We start from the raw sequence: 12431 nt of genomic DNA, 5'->3' as shown, positions 1-12431 counted from the left end.
ACCTCACACGCATTCCCAGGAAGTGTTTTATCACTCGTGGCTAATATACATGTTATGAATAAAAACACATACATGCGACATTCAGGAGAAAAAAACCCCTCCTGTTTCATGCTTATCTGAATGTTTCTTTCAATTGAAAAATGGACCTATCTTAAGTTTAACTTAACGTTGTTAAACTTGGATATGACAAAACTCAGGTTTTCCTTTCTAGAAAGTTCAATAATTGTAAGTAACTCTTATTATTAGAAACCAAAGCATTGCAGCACTAAGAACCAATATATAGGCATATGAAAACGGCTTTGCTGCATAATCCCAGAAATACAAGGAAAGCGCAACATAACAATTTCTAAACTTTTTAGTTAAATTACTTAAGCTATTTGGAACAAAACTGTAAGCAACCTTTTCTTCATCGTATGAGACTTGCACATTTATTTTTACAATGAGCTATTTGAAGGACCATTTTGTCTCCCAGGTACTGCACCTCTGGGAGTGATCTTCAGAGAAACAGGCAATGTTATACTTGTACCATCTCCAAATCTGTGCTTCTCCCCAAATACTATCTGCACCAGTATGTCACCTTTAAATATTTAGATTACTTATCTATGACACTGTCCTACCTTATACCTGCTCAAAAATGGAATAAATCAGGAAAAGAGGAAGATGCTTTTCAGTTAGGTAATTTGCTGACGAAAATTTGGAACAAAACCAAGTCATAGGGCATACACATACCCGCTTAGAAAAATTATATCACACTACAATAATATACTGTCAACGGTAAGTTAGAGCTATACTGAGTATTACTGAATTGGATGAAGGGAAAAGTCTAACTGGGATATAAAAAAGGGGAATATACAGATGAAGAAATCAATTGGATTTACTGATTGCTGACAAGGCCCGGTTTGAAGTAGTTCCTCCTAGATATCACAGTTGAAGAAAGATGTAAACCTGATGAAAAAGCTCAAAGATGACCAATCTAGAAAATATTACTTAAGTAAAAAAAATAAAGCTGCTCTGTTCAGTGTGGTGTGGGGAGGTTGTTTGGGTTTTTTGTTTGTTTGTTTTGGGGGGTTTTTGGCTCATTTTTGTTTGTTTTGTTGGTTAGTTTGGGGATTTTTGACAGAAAGGACTAGACTGATAATATCTAAGTATTTTAAAGAGTAATTATGGAGATTGAGGGAATTGGGTTTTCTACATTCACTACAGACAGTAAATTCCTCCTACATCAAGGAACATTAGGTTAGATATTAAATCATCTCGCAATAAGCATAATAAAACAAAATAAGAGACTGCAAACTTTCTAGTAATTTTAAAAAATGGCCAAACATGAGTGATATAAATGTAGTTGATCCAGTTTTTGAGAACATCAAAATGGACTATATGAACTTGATGCCTTTTTAAACCTTTTCCCTAAGACTACAGAGACTTAAATAATTTGCCCTTCCAGTCTAGGCAAAAACAGGGGAGGTATATTCTCAAAAATGTCAGGTTATATATCTATGTATCCCTTGGGTATACCTTAGATGTGGAGTTTTAGTCTTATAAAACAAAAAGCTACCATAGAGATATGCCTTTAACAGAATGAGATGTAAAAACAAAACCAAGACTGACCTTAATACAAAATTTTCTACAAGGTCTTGATGCATGAAGGAGAAAACTGAAGAATAACTCAGACAATTTTTTCCAATATTCTCATATGCAGAATTTCGCAAGCAAATTCTGTTTCTTTTCTCCATCTAAAGTACAATTAGACTGCTCTATAGCGATAAGCCACAGCATGAAGTGGCAAAAATTAGGTTTAAAATTCCAGTTTATCTAGTAACCACATCTTTAAGAAGCAGCTGTTCTCTCTTTCATCTCTATTCCTGTCTTTGCTTTAACGGTCAACTGCTGCTTCTGTCTCTCTGAAGCTCCCTGCGAAGATTAAAATGGATATGAAGCCTGCTGGTCCAACGGCACACAACTTGGCTACTGTTCTGGTACACAACACAGCAAAAAGGGAACGTTACTTCAGTTACAGTGCTATTTCCTATTTTATACATAAACACAGCTTAAATAGCTGGAGGTTCATTAGCAAATTTTAGGTAATGGTTTAAGAGTCAATCCCCCTACATTGTTCTTCACTAAAGAGAGTAAATGTGACATTTGCAGCAGTAGTATTGGCAGAACAGTAAGTCACATTCAAGTAAGTTTTCTCTTCCAAGATACATACACCCTGTTCACACTTCCTGCTCTTTGCAGGACTGTTACATCTCAAGCCAGTACTTAGTAAACTACCATGAAACTGGTTCAAACAGCCATAATTCAGTCTATTTGTGGTGTGCTTCTGATAGGAGACTAGTGGAGTTGAAGAACTTCAATCTTTATAAGACCTTTTGCTCATTAACAAAATCTGGTATCTTCTCACCAGTCATACGGATTGGGAGGTACATTCTGCTCAGGGGGTTTGTATACCCTCCCTTTGTTTCAGCCTTAAATTATTTGATCTGCCACCAAAAGAAAATATTTACTTAAGTTGAATTATTTTGAGCAACTTCATTTGGGAAAAAAATTGCAAAGAAAATTGAGTTAGGAATTGACTTATTAATAGGGAGGGAAAGAATATTAGTGCAAGTGGAATAGAGCTAATGAATATCAATGGGAGGAGGAAGAGCTTACTTGAACAAATTTACGAAGACACTTCTGTTACAAGAGAATAAAAAAAGCATTAACTTCAGCTATCCATTTTTAGAATGAATGAAAAAAACATATTGACAGTATAGCAAAACTATTACAGGTTTCCTCTGAACCTTGTTCATAGCTTCTAACTTCCTGATGATGGCAATGAAGGAAAATCCTATAAAGTTCTCAGGATACAATTAAATGTGTTACATTTAGGTTACATTTAGGATCCAGCACTACAGCCGGTAAATTCTCTTCACACTGGGAGGCTACATAGTATTTATTTCAAAACAAATACTCCATTTAGGTTGCAATTTAAAAAACCACCACACCCCCCACCCTAACAACCAATTCACCTGCCCAAAGGTTGCCCTTATTTCCATTCTGAACTAGCTACTATTCTAACTGATAGTGGCAGAATCAACAACATATAATTAAAATTGTATGAACTTCTATTTGCATGGCAACACCTTGGATAAAGTTGGTTACCTCTCAGACTATAAGAGGAGTTTTCATTTTTGGATTGGGGGAGCAGGGGGCTATTTAGTCTGAACTCTGAGGTAACTAAAGGCATAATTCCACAACTGCTGAATTTGCTATTCCTCAGCAACCTAAGCCAGCCTAGTTGCAGACTACTTCAGTCCCCTTCCTGCATTTCCCTCAGCTTTATTTTGCTCTCATCTGCTTCAGTGGTCATCAGACCCACAGATGAGCTGGTTTAGTCCACTAACCCAACAGAAAGCCACTTACTTCATTGTCAGGTTGGTTCTCTGTTAACTTAGACTGTGTTCCATGGCAGCCTAAGCTGAAGTAAGTCTATATGAGCTACTGCTGCAATCCCACCTCTTCTGAGGCACATGTGTGCAACTGTCTGAAATCGCTGTACAAGGGCTTGTGCAGCTGCATGGTTGAACCAGATTAGAACTGAGCAGAGTTAAAATGAGAAGGAAAAGGGTGAGTTTGAGCCACATTGATTCCATTATCTGGTTCACCAGACAGTCACCCAAAAAAGGGACGGGAATAAACATGACTTGCTTTTATTGGTAGGACCTACATTATTTTTCCCCTCCTCCAATTATAGCCTAAGCAAAACTTCACCATTCTCACAAATGATGTCAGGCTACAGAAAATAAGGGTCTCTTCACAACTCTGAACAGTGAGTTACTCAAAGACAGTAACTTTGTTTTAGGGGAGAAAGGGCACTAGATACTACAAATTCTGGAGGAGAAACCGCAGAAATAGGAAAGATACTGGGCTTCTCCTACAAGGTTCTGACACAATTCCAGAGGACAGCCAAGAGGAGATTCTTCAAGGAAACAGAGATGGTAAACATACCATGTTAATACCTAGCTATCAAAAGATATGCACAGATAAGAAAAAAATTCTTACCTGGATGAATGAAACAGGTACAGACTATCATTTGGCTTCCTTAAAGAATTCCTAAGACTGAAAGCATGGCAAAATATCGTATTCTACCTTCCACTTGAGAAAATAATATTTAATCATTTTTTCCTGTACTAGAAGGAGTAAAAGTGGAACTGGCAAACCATCTGCCTGTGACTGGATTTGTCTATCTGGATTTCCTAATATTTGCATGGTCACTGTAGCACACAGACTCAACAGTACCAAGTTTTCATTCAGCCGATATTGTATACTGAAAAGGTTCTGTAAGTGGGGGGAGAAATCAATACATATCTGTTCAGTTCAGAAAGCTGTACAACACCAAAAAAGTCATTAGTTACCTCAAGAGCAATACATTTTAAGAATAGCATCTGGTACAAAAACATATTTCCCAGGGCAGATTGCAGAAGCTTGTTTCAAGTATTGGCACACTATTTTAACCAAGCCCAGTATAAAAAGCTAATGTATACCAAACTCACTCCTGTCTGTGGCCTTATTACCCAAGTCACACTTGTCATTTTCAAGAAACAAAGTGTAAAAAAAATATATTTAAGAATAAAAACTTGAGAGCATGCTAGTTATCCAGCAAACACTGACTTATATTTACATACATAAATATTGCATTCAATGTTTGATCAGTAGAGGTCTTATGAAGGGAGAAGTTCAGTGGAGCAGCAAAAATGTTTAGGTCTGATTACAATGAAGACCTGTGCAGTGGAACAAAGTGTTCTTTTTGTAAATAAGGGCATAATAAAAGACATTTTAAGAGATCGCCAAACTCTGAATTCAGAGACAGGTTAGAATCTAGAAAAGAAGACAATACCACATTTTTAAATCCTATTTTTATGGATTCTATCCAAGCTTGAGTGGAAACAAGTTTGGTAGGCAATGCTGCCGGTGACAGATGTAGAGTATTCTTCTAACACTTTCAGCTGCTGACTAATGAGTAGGTGTTTGATAGGGCAGTTGAAATGAAAAACGGCTCATTAATCCAAGCCTGTGATTTCATGTAAAGCTAGCTAAAGAAAAAAATTCACACATTCAAGCAAAGTATTTTTCTCTACAACCTTTTTTGGGTAGTTATTCACTATCATGTTTCTTAATCTTTAAAATGTTACATAGTAATTCAGACTGGATAGTTGCTAAATATTTTAATATTCATCATGTGATAATCATTAAAGTATTAACTCATTTGATAGATCATATTTTCCTGTATGAACACCAAACAATTGCCAGGATTTGCTTTAAGAAATGTATATGCTTACCACACACATATTTTGATAATTCTTCTAAACATTTGAAAGAAAAATAAATACAGGAAAGGCTGTTTATGCAACACTGTGATGTTTTTAACATCAAAGTTCAAAGACAAAGTTACTAAATTAACGTGGCAAAAAAAGTCTCCGCAGTTCTTTCACATAATACAGTACACACACTCACTGACACCTAACCATACTGATGTAGGAAAGAACAAACTTTATTGTATTATTGTTTCAATAAATTTGATACAATATTGGGCTGCCAAAAATACTATAAAAGCATGAGCGCAGCCAGGACCAGAAGGATAGCACTAAGCATACTGAGTTAGTCCAATGTAGTTCATGTACAAGGGAGAAGAGCATCATCTGTTTTACAAAACTGTATTCATTGATGTTTTGCATGAGAATTAATTTGTTTTGCCTCAGTATTTTGCCTTTTAAATGCATTACGCATTAGGGCAAATTATATTTTATAGTAGCATTATCTTGTTTAATCCACCATCTTACTTTGCATAAAATACTTTTAGCATAACAGTGATGCTGCCACCTTGCAGCTGGACAAAATTCCTTAATTGCCATGCACACACACAAGAAGCATGATTAAACTGGAAAGGCCGAAGTACTGCACCTTTGTTCTCTACCTAATTTACAAATGGCAGGAGTAGGTTTCTGCGATGAAAGTGACATAAAACATTGAGATCTCCAGTCTAAACAGCTTATAAGAAAAGTGCTCCTCAAAACCCAAAGTAGTCCATTATCACTATGATTCCCATAAATTCAATTATATTGCATATATCCAGTCAGTCTCTTTTGTATCATGAAAACAGATGCTAGTTTTAAGTGAACAAGTAACACACTCCACTGGAGTTTAAACTTACCCTGATACGAGTTTGTGGAAAATATCAACATACATGGTTGAATTTCTCTGCAGCACAGAGAACAGTACTTGATTTGCTTTTTAATTTACCTTTATATCAGTTTTGCTTACTTATCTGTACTCTACAGTTGAGAGGAACACAAAACAACATTACATTTCTAACCTCTTGAGAAGTTCTTACTTTTTCGTCCTTCCTCATGGTTACAACAGTTTTATCAATGAAAATTTGGTCCAATTGTTTTTTAAGTATCAGAATCTTAAACTGGAATCACCTCTTCTGCAATCTTGATTCAGAGTTCAATATTGAACAGATGATGAAAACATAGCTATCTCCAAGACAGCCATTTGTGACTTTAAAACATTAGGAAAGCTTTAATAATGCTTGCCTCCCTATCAGAGTCCTGTATCACAGGCAGACAAGTTGAGACACAGCCCTGACATTCTCCTCTTGCACAGAACAGACTCAGAATTTGCCATAGCTCTAAAGTCTCTGCTTAAATTAAAAAGAGAAACCATGCACTCCACGCAAGATGTGCTTAGAAAAATAGCACCCTTATAACCCGTCATGCTCATTCCCCCCCCCCTTTTTTTTTTAAGGGATATGACTGATAGTAGTACTTTTAATGTTGAAATCATGTTAAGTCAGAAACAGACATCTCCACCAGAAGGTCAAAACCAGGGCTGATCAACATGCACGGCAAGATCTTCAACAACGAAATATCAGGATCTGTTTAATCATATCACATGCAGTTATTCTACATTAAGAAAACAGCACAGTATTCCATATTCTACACTTCTCAGCACTAAAAGTTAGCATGCATGTCCACAACTGTCAACATAGCTCATTTCTTCCTACCTCGGTATATACCTTTATAAGACTATTGTATCCACAATCCAACTCCAAGAGGTAAACAGTAATTCTGTAAATAAATTAGGAACTGTATTTGAAAATAAAAGCTGAATTACAATTGCCATCTTTAAGATTACATAAAACTATGTTCACTTCTATCTAAAAAAGAAAACAAAAAACCCAACCCCAAACCCACAAACAAAACCATGATACTGGCATCATAGGAGTCCTCTATAATGCTATAAAAGGATTCTATCCAACTTTAAAAAACATACACAGAAATGCTACAAAAAAAGCATATTTTTGAATCACACCCAAATTTACATATGCATGACTAACGTGTTCACTGGGAAATTTTGCAACACTTCAGAATATTAAGGAGCACTGACTTTTTTATTTTTTCAAATTTGCTATTCTAGGATTGACAGAGAACATTATATTTTAATGAATATTACTTGCAGGTTAAAGTTACATTTGTCACACAATTGTTTTTGACACTGTATAAGAGATTTTATCCCAGTCAGGCCATCTTAATACTGTATTTAAGAATTCTCATTGCAACATTCTCTTACATATTGTAGGGATTCAGACCACATCCTTAAAAATCTCACCACTTTGTATAACAGTTCTCTAAATGCTGCGCATTTACACAGTTTACTAAAATCAGATCATCCTTGCAAAATAACATGTACAAATACAAGTACATTCACCTGTTTGTACTGTTAAAAACCCTCATAGCATATAAACTAGATGTTCAGAATGGGCAAGGGAGCATCTTAGAACTACATAATTAGCAAGACTGTACTGTGGGAGAGAAAACCTGTCAACCTGTAATGGAAGTATTACTAAAATTATAAATAAATACTCTTTTTTAATAAGATGTACATTTTTGAATCATTAAACTTAAATTTTACTTTTCTGTATTAATAGTGCTGAATAGAAGTGAAACACATTAACATTTAGGTTGCTAGTTAAGCAGTTATGAAATGCCACACTACTGGCTGGCTGTTGTATTTTTTTGTTCCTTTTTGATCTTGGTCAGTTACTCAGCGAGTCCATCACAGCAGCAACCTCTGTCCTGCAGATGCCAACGCTCGCCCACTACTCTCACGTGGTAAGGAACAACTATATTCTCAGTAAAATCAGAGGAAAAATAGAATTTTATTTCTTAAAAAAAAAAAGAAGAGTTTACAAAAAATATTAAGTCTGATCTGCTAATGGTTTAGATAGTAAACTGAACTTACAGAATTTACAAATGTTTGTGTGTCAAAGTTATAATATGAAAGTAAGAGAAGGGGGGGAGCAGCTAGATCTGGAAGTAAATGCAATTACCTCAAAAAGGAACAAGAAAAAAAAGATACCCTTCCTTTCCCTTAGCATTAAACCTAGGTAATTTTTTTTTTTCTTTAAAATTTTAGAGACTTGATCTGTATGATGGTCTTTGGATACTAACTCCATGAGAGTGGAAGTGAAAATGTAGTATTGCAGCCATCAAGTACACAAGTAACAAGCATGCAATTCATAACATATCATGACACTCTCAAAAGTTTCCTCTCAAAATTGAACAAACACAGCTAGATGAGTACATACATCACATATTCAAGCTCTAGAGCTTTTTTCAGTATTTAATGTATTTGAGTGTCAGAAGTTCATAGTGGTAATCTAGAATCAAGAACTAAAGTGAAGATGACCCATCAACATCACCAGAAATAAATGCCAGCACACAACAATCAATCACAGACACTGTAGAATTATTTGCTAATTAACCATGAAAAAATTATCCATAATGTAACAATGAATTGAAGCTTCTTGCATAAAGTTGAAGTGGACAGTTGCGAAGAACATGAACTACTTCAGTGTGTCAGTGGTCAGGTACATACAACCTCAGAAATGGTACTACTTTTATGTATTTATTAAATACTCATATTGAACACTTATGCTGTTTATCTCATACAGAACACATTTTTTAAGTTTGTAAACAATTTCAATATATCCTAAGTTACAAACTATTTTCTTAAGAAAGCAAAAATGAAGAAACTGGTAAGTTTGAAGGCTGAAACACCCTTTACTATTTATATTTGATAAACCCAAAGCATTAATCTGCAAGTTTTCAAATCAGAATAAAACAACACACACCTTTAAGGCCAGTAAGTAATTTTTTCCCAATAAACAACTGAAAACAAAAATCAACTTTCTGTAACTGAAGTACCTGTACTACAAATGTTAGCTAACAAGGAGAATGGGAGAAGCAGAAATAAACATAACCCAAGTCTGTTGACACAGAAGTTTTCTTTTTTGGTGAAAATAGGTAAGATTAAGACATCTGGCACAGTTCTGAAGGTACTTCTCTAGAGATACTTCTGGTTTGTCTGTGGGCAGACAAGCTACCTCTTCTACCTGACCTAAATCAGGTTGTATTGCATGGTGCTGCAGGGAGCTTTACCAGCTTGCAGCTTTGCTAATATATGGATCGAAATGCTCCACAATCCAACTGCATCACTGACTTCTCTTCTATGTTCATCTCTGTTCTTAGAGCCTCTTAACTCATAATTTATTTCCTTTTCTTTTTGCATTATATGAGCTACCCTGCTCCTCCATTTCCTGAATAAACTGAGGGTGTACAATGTTAATCATAAACTGCTCCAATGAATATAAACCATACCACACTAATACCAGTCACCAGGGCAAATAGGCTGGTATTTCCAGAAGCCTATCGTCAGCACTTCTGTGCAACGCCCAAGAGAAAGTTCACAGCATGCCTGAAGATCAAAAAGTATTTTCTAAATAAGAAACCTTGATGAAAACCCACTTTGGCAGCTCCTCCTTTCCCTTCCCACTATTTCAAGTGATCTGCTGACCTCAACTCTAGCCCTATGGCACAGAAGCAAGGTGGTTATCTCATCAATGCTGCAGGCCATTTAGAGCTTACCAGTTACAAGCTTTCACAGACCAAATACAGGCCTTAAAGTACGGAAAAAGACAACTCCATTCTATATGCTGTGCTTAAAATAATCTCTTGTAAAGTACATCATACCACACAGTAGTCAACCCAACACGTATGAAGAAAATACACATCTCCTGGTCTACTACAGATAGAAGAAAGGTTTCCTACCTACTATAGCCATAGAAATACAGCTACTTGTTACGAGTAACTGGAGTTTGAAAGCTGGTTAAACAGCTAACCAGAAGGAATGCTACATTCTTCCCAGTGCTTCATAAAAGTCAAACCCATCTTAATCATCTCAGTCCTTTAAATTATAGCCTGCCAGTCCACTTTAACTCCTGTCAAGACAGAGACATGAAACACCACACTTAAAGCTGCCCAAAAAGAAAGTTTCCCAGCCTCACTTGACCCACTGAACACACATCAAGTCACATATCTATGTACACATTAGGAGAACAGGGTGACTGGCCAACAGTGTTCTCAGCAACCCTAACAGGGGAATTAAGGTCATGAGTGAGCACATGCAGTAAGCACAGCAATTATACAGACGTCTGCTATGATCCATGAGACTGGACACGGCTTTATTAGTAAAGATAGTAATTACTACCCATCACTAGATCAGCAATTGCACCAGTGTTTCATAACAAGAAGTTTGACCCTTTACAGCCTGGGAGGACACGTACAGCATCAGACATCCACTACAGATAAGCTCAAGATCTTTTCTTTCATTTCACTTTAGTGGTGGGAGTGATTGCAGTCTGAAAGGCAACTATAATGCACAATTTCTTCACATCTAGGTACACTGTGTCAAAAACACTAGACCACTCTCAGAACACACCTTACACAGTTTAAGACTTTTTTTTTTGCCAAGTCCAAGCAGGCATTCTTCTGCCCTTCATTGGCCTACTAGTTTAAACTGCAAAAGCCAAGGTGGAAACAGATATAAAACTTCACCTTTCCCACTGTAAGACAGATTACTTCCCCCCTCTCCCATCTGCACTAATTTTTCTCATTTCCAGCTTGCTGTCCACTCTGATTCCAATTGCATACTCAATTCTAGTCTCCCTGACCTGACAGTCCCAGGCACCACCAGAAATATACTATTTAAAGTAGGGCAAAATGGAGGTTCTAGACCAAGTAACAAATGTTTTTCTTTGCAGCTGAGTCTCTGAACAAAGGGTTATGCCAGTCAATGAGGCTGTATGCGTAACTTTTTAAATAAAAAGTCACTACTTTAATTCAGTGCCATTTGCTTGTGTCATACCCTGGATGTTATAGCTTGTGCACGAACATACTATGTTCTACTACTATGTACTACTAAAAGATCGGAAGTATTATTCATAACCTGTGGCGCTAAATATTCTTATGTACGAATTTAATAAAATAGATTGAAATTCACTAATTAAATAAACAGCAGTTAAGTCTTGAAAAATTTTAAGCAGCATCTTGTATATAGACTGCTATACTAATATAGAATCATAGAATCATTTAAGTTGGAAAAGATCTTTAAGATCATCAAGTCCAACTGTTAACCTAGCACTGCCAAATCCACCACTAAACTATGTCCCTATGTGCCACATGTACAAGTCTTTTAATTACCTCCAGGGATGGTGACTCAACCACTCCCCTGGGCAGACTGCTCTAATGCTTGACAAGCCTTTTGGTCAAGAAATTTCTCCTATTATCCAATCTAAACCTCCCCTGTGTAACTTGAGGCTGTTTCCTTCTCATCCTATTCCTTGTTACTTGGGAGAAGAGACTAACATGATGGACAATATTTCATATTATTTTTGTAAAAACAGTATCTGTGTGAAGAGAAGAATGCTGCAGTCTAATTTGGTCTATATGAAAAGCAGTATAGTTCACATGGGCTGAAAAGTTGCGTTTATTATATCAAGAAAACAATGACTGGAGGAAAAAAAGTCTTGTCGCTTGACATTTTCACATTGCCTACACCAGTACTACTCAACATTTGAGCAATCTATTAGGCTTTCACTGCCAACTTTGAACACTGGAAAGCAGTATGCATCGCACTTCAAAACAGTTGGTTTGGGTTTGTTGTTGTTTGTTTTTTTAAATAAACCTTCAGTGCAAATCAGTTGTTCATAAGCAGTAGATCAGCACATCTGACTACACTTGGAAAATTCTACCCTAGCACTGCTACGAGCCACCATAAGCACAGGATGCAAACATGTATCTACACAACAGAGAGTAGCTAAAGTAAAGATAAAAACTGTGTTAGTAAGAGAAGATGCATCAGTCATCATCATCTTTTCATCACAGATGGCAGTAAATGTAATTCTAAAAGATCACAAAGCCTTAAAATTGACAAAGGAAAAATTCATATTCAGGAAAAAGACATCACTCCACTTGACCCATGCTCAGGAAAACCAGATCAATAAACAGCGATAGAACAAGTCTTCTCACAATGCCAAGGGATAC

General features: G+C 36.3%; 1 protein-coding gene across 3 annotated transcripts in view; it reads right to left on the bottom strand.

Moving 5' to 3' along the window:
• The window catches only part of PPP2R5C (protein phosphatase 2 regulatory subunit B'gamma), an 85765-nt gene that overhangs the window by 55086 nt on the left and 18248 nt on the right, over positions 1-12431 (bottom strand). The gene's annotated exons all lie outside the window — the stretch shown is intronic.

This window comes from Accipiter gentilis, chromosome 25 (genome assembly GCF_929443795.1).
Source record: "Accipiter gentilis chromosome 25, bAccGen1.1, whole genome shotgun sequence".
NCBI lineage: Eukaryota > Metazoa > Chordata > Aves > Accipitriformes > Accipitridae > Astur > Astur gentilis.
This window is presented reverse-complemented; position numbering and strand designations above follow the sequence as displayed.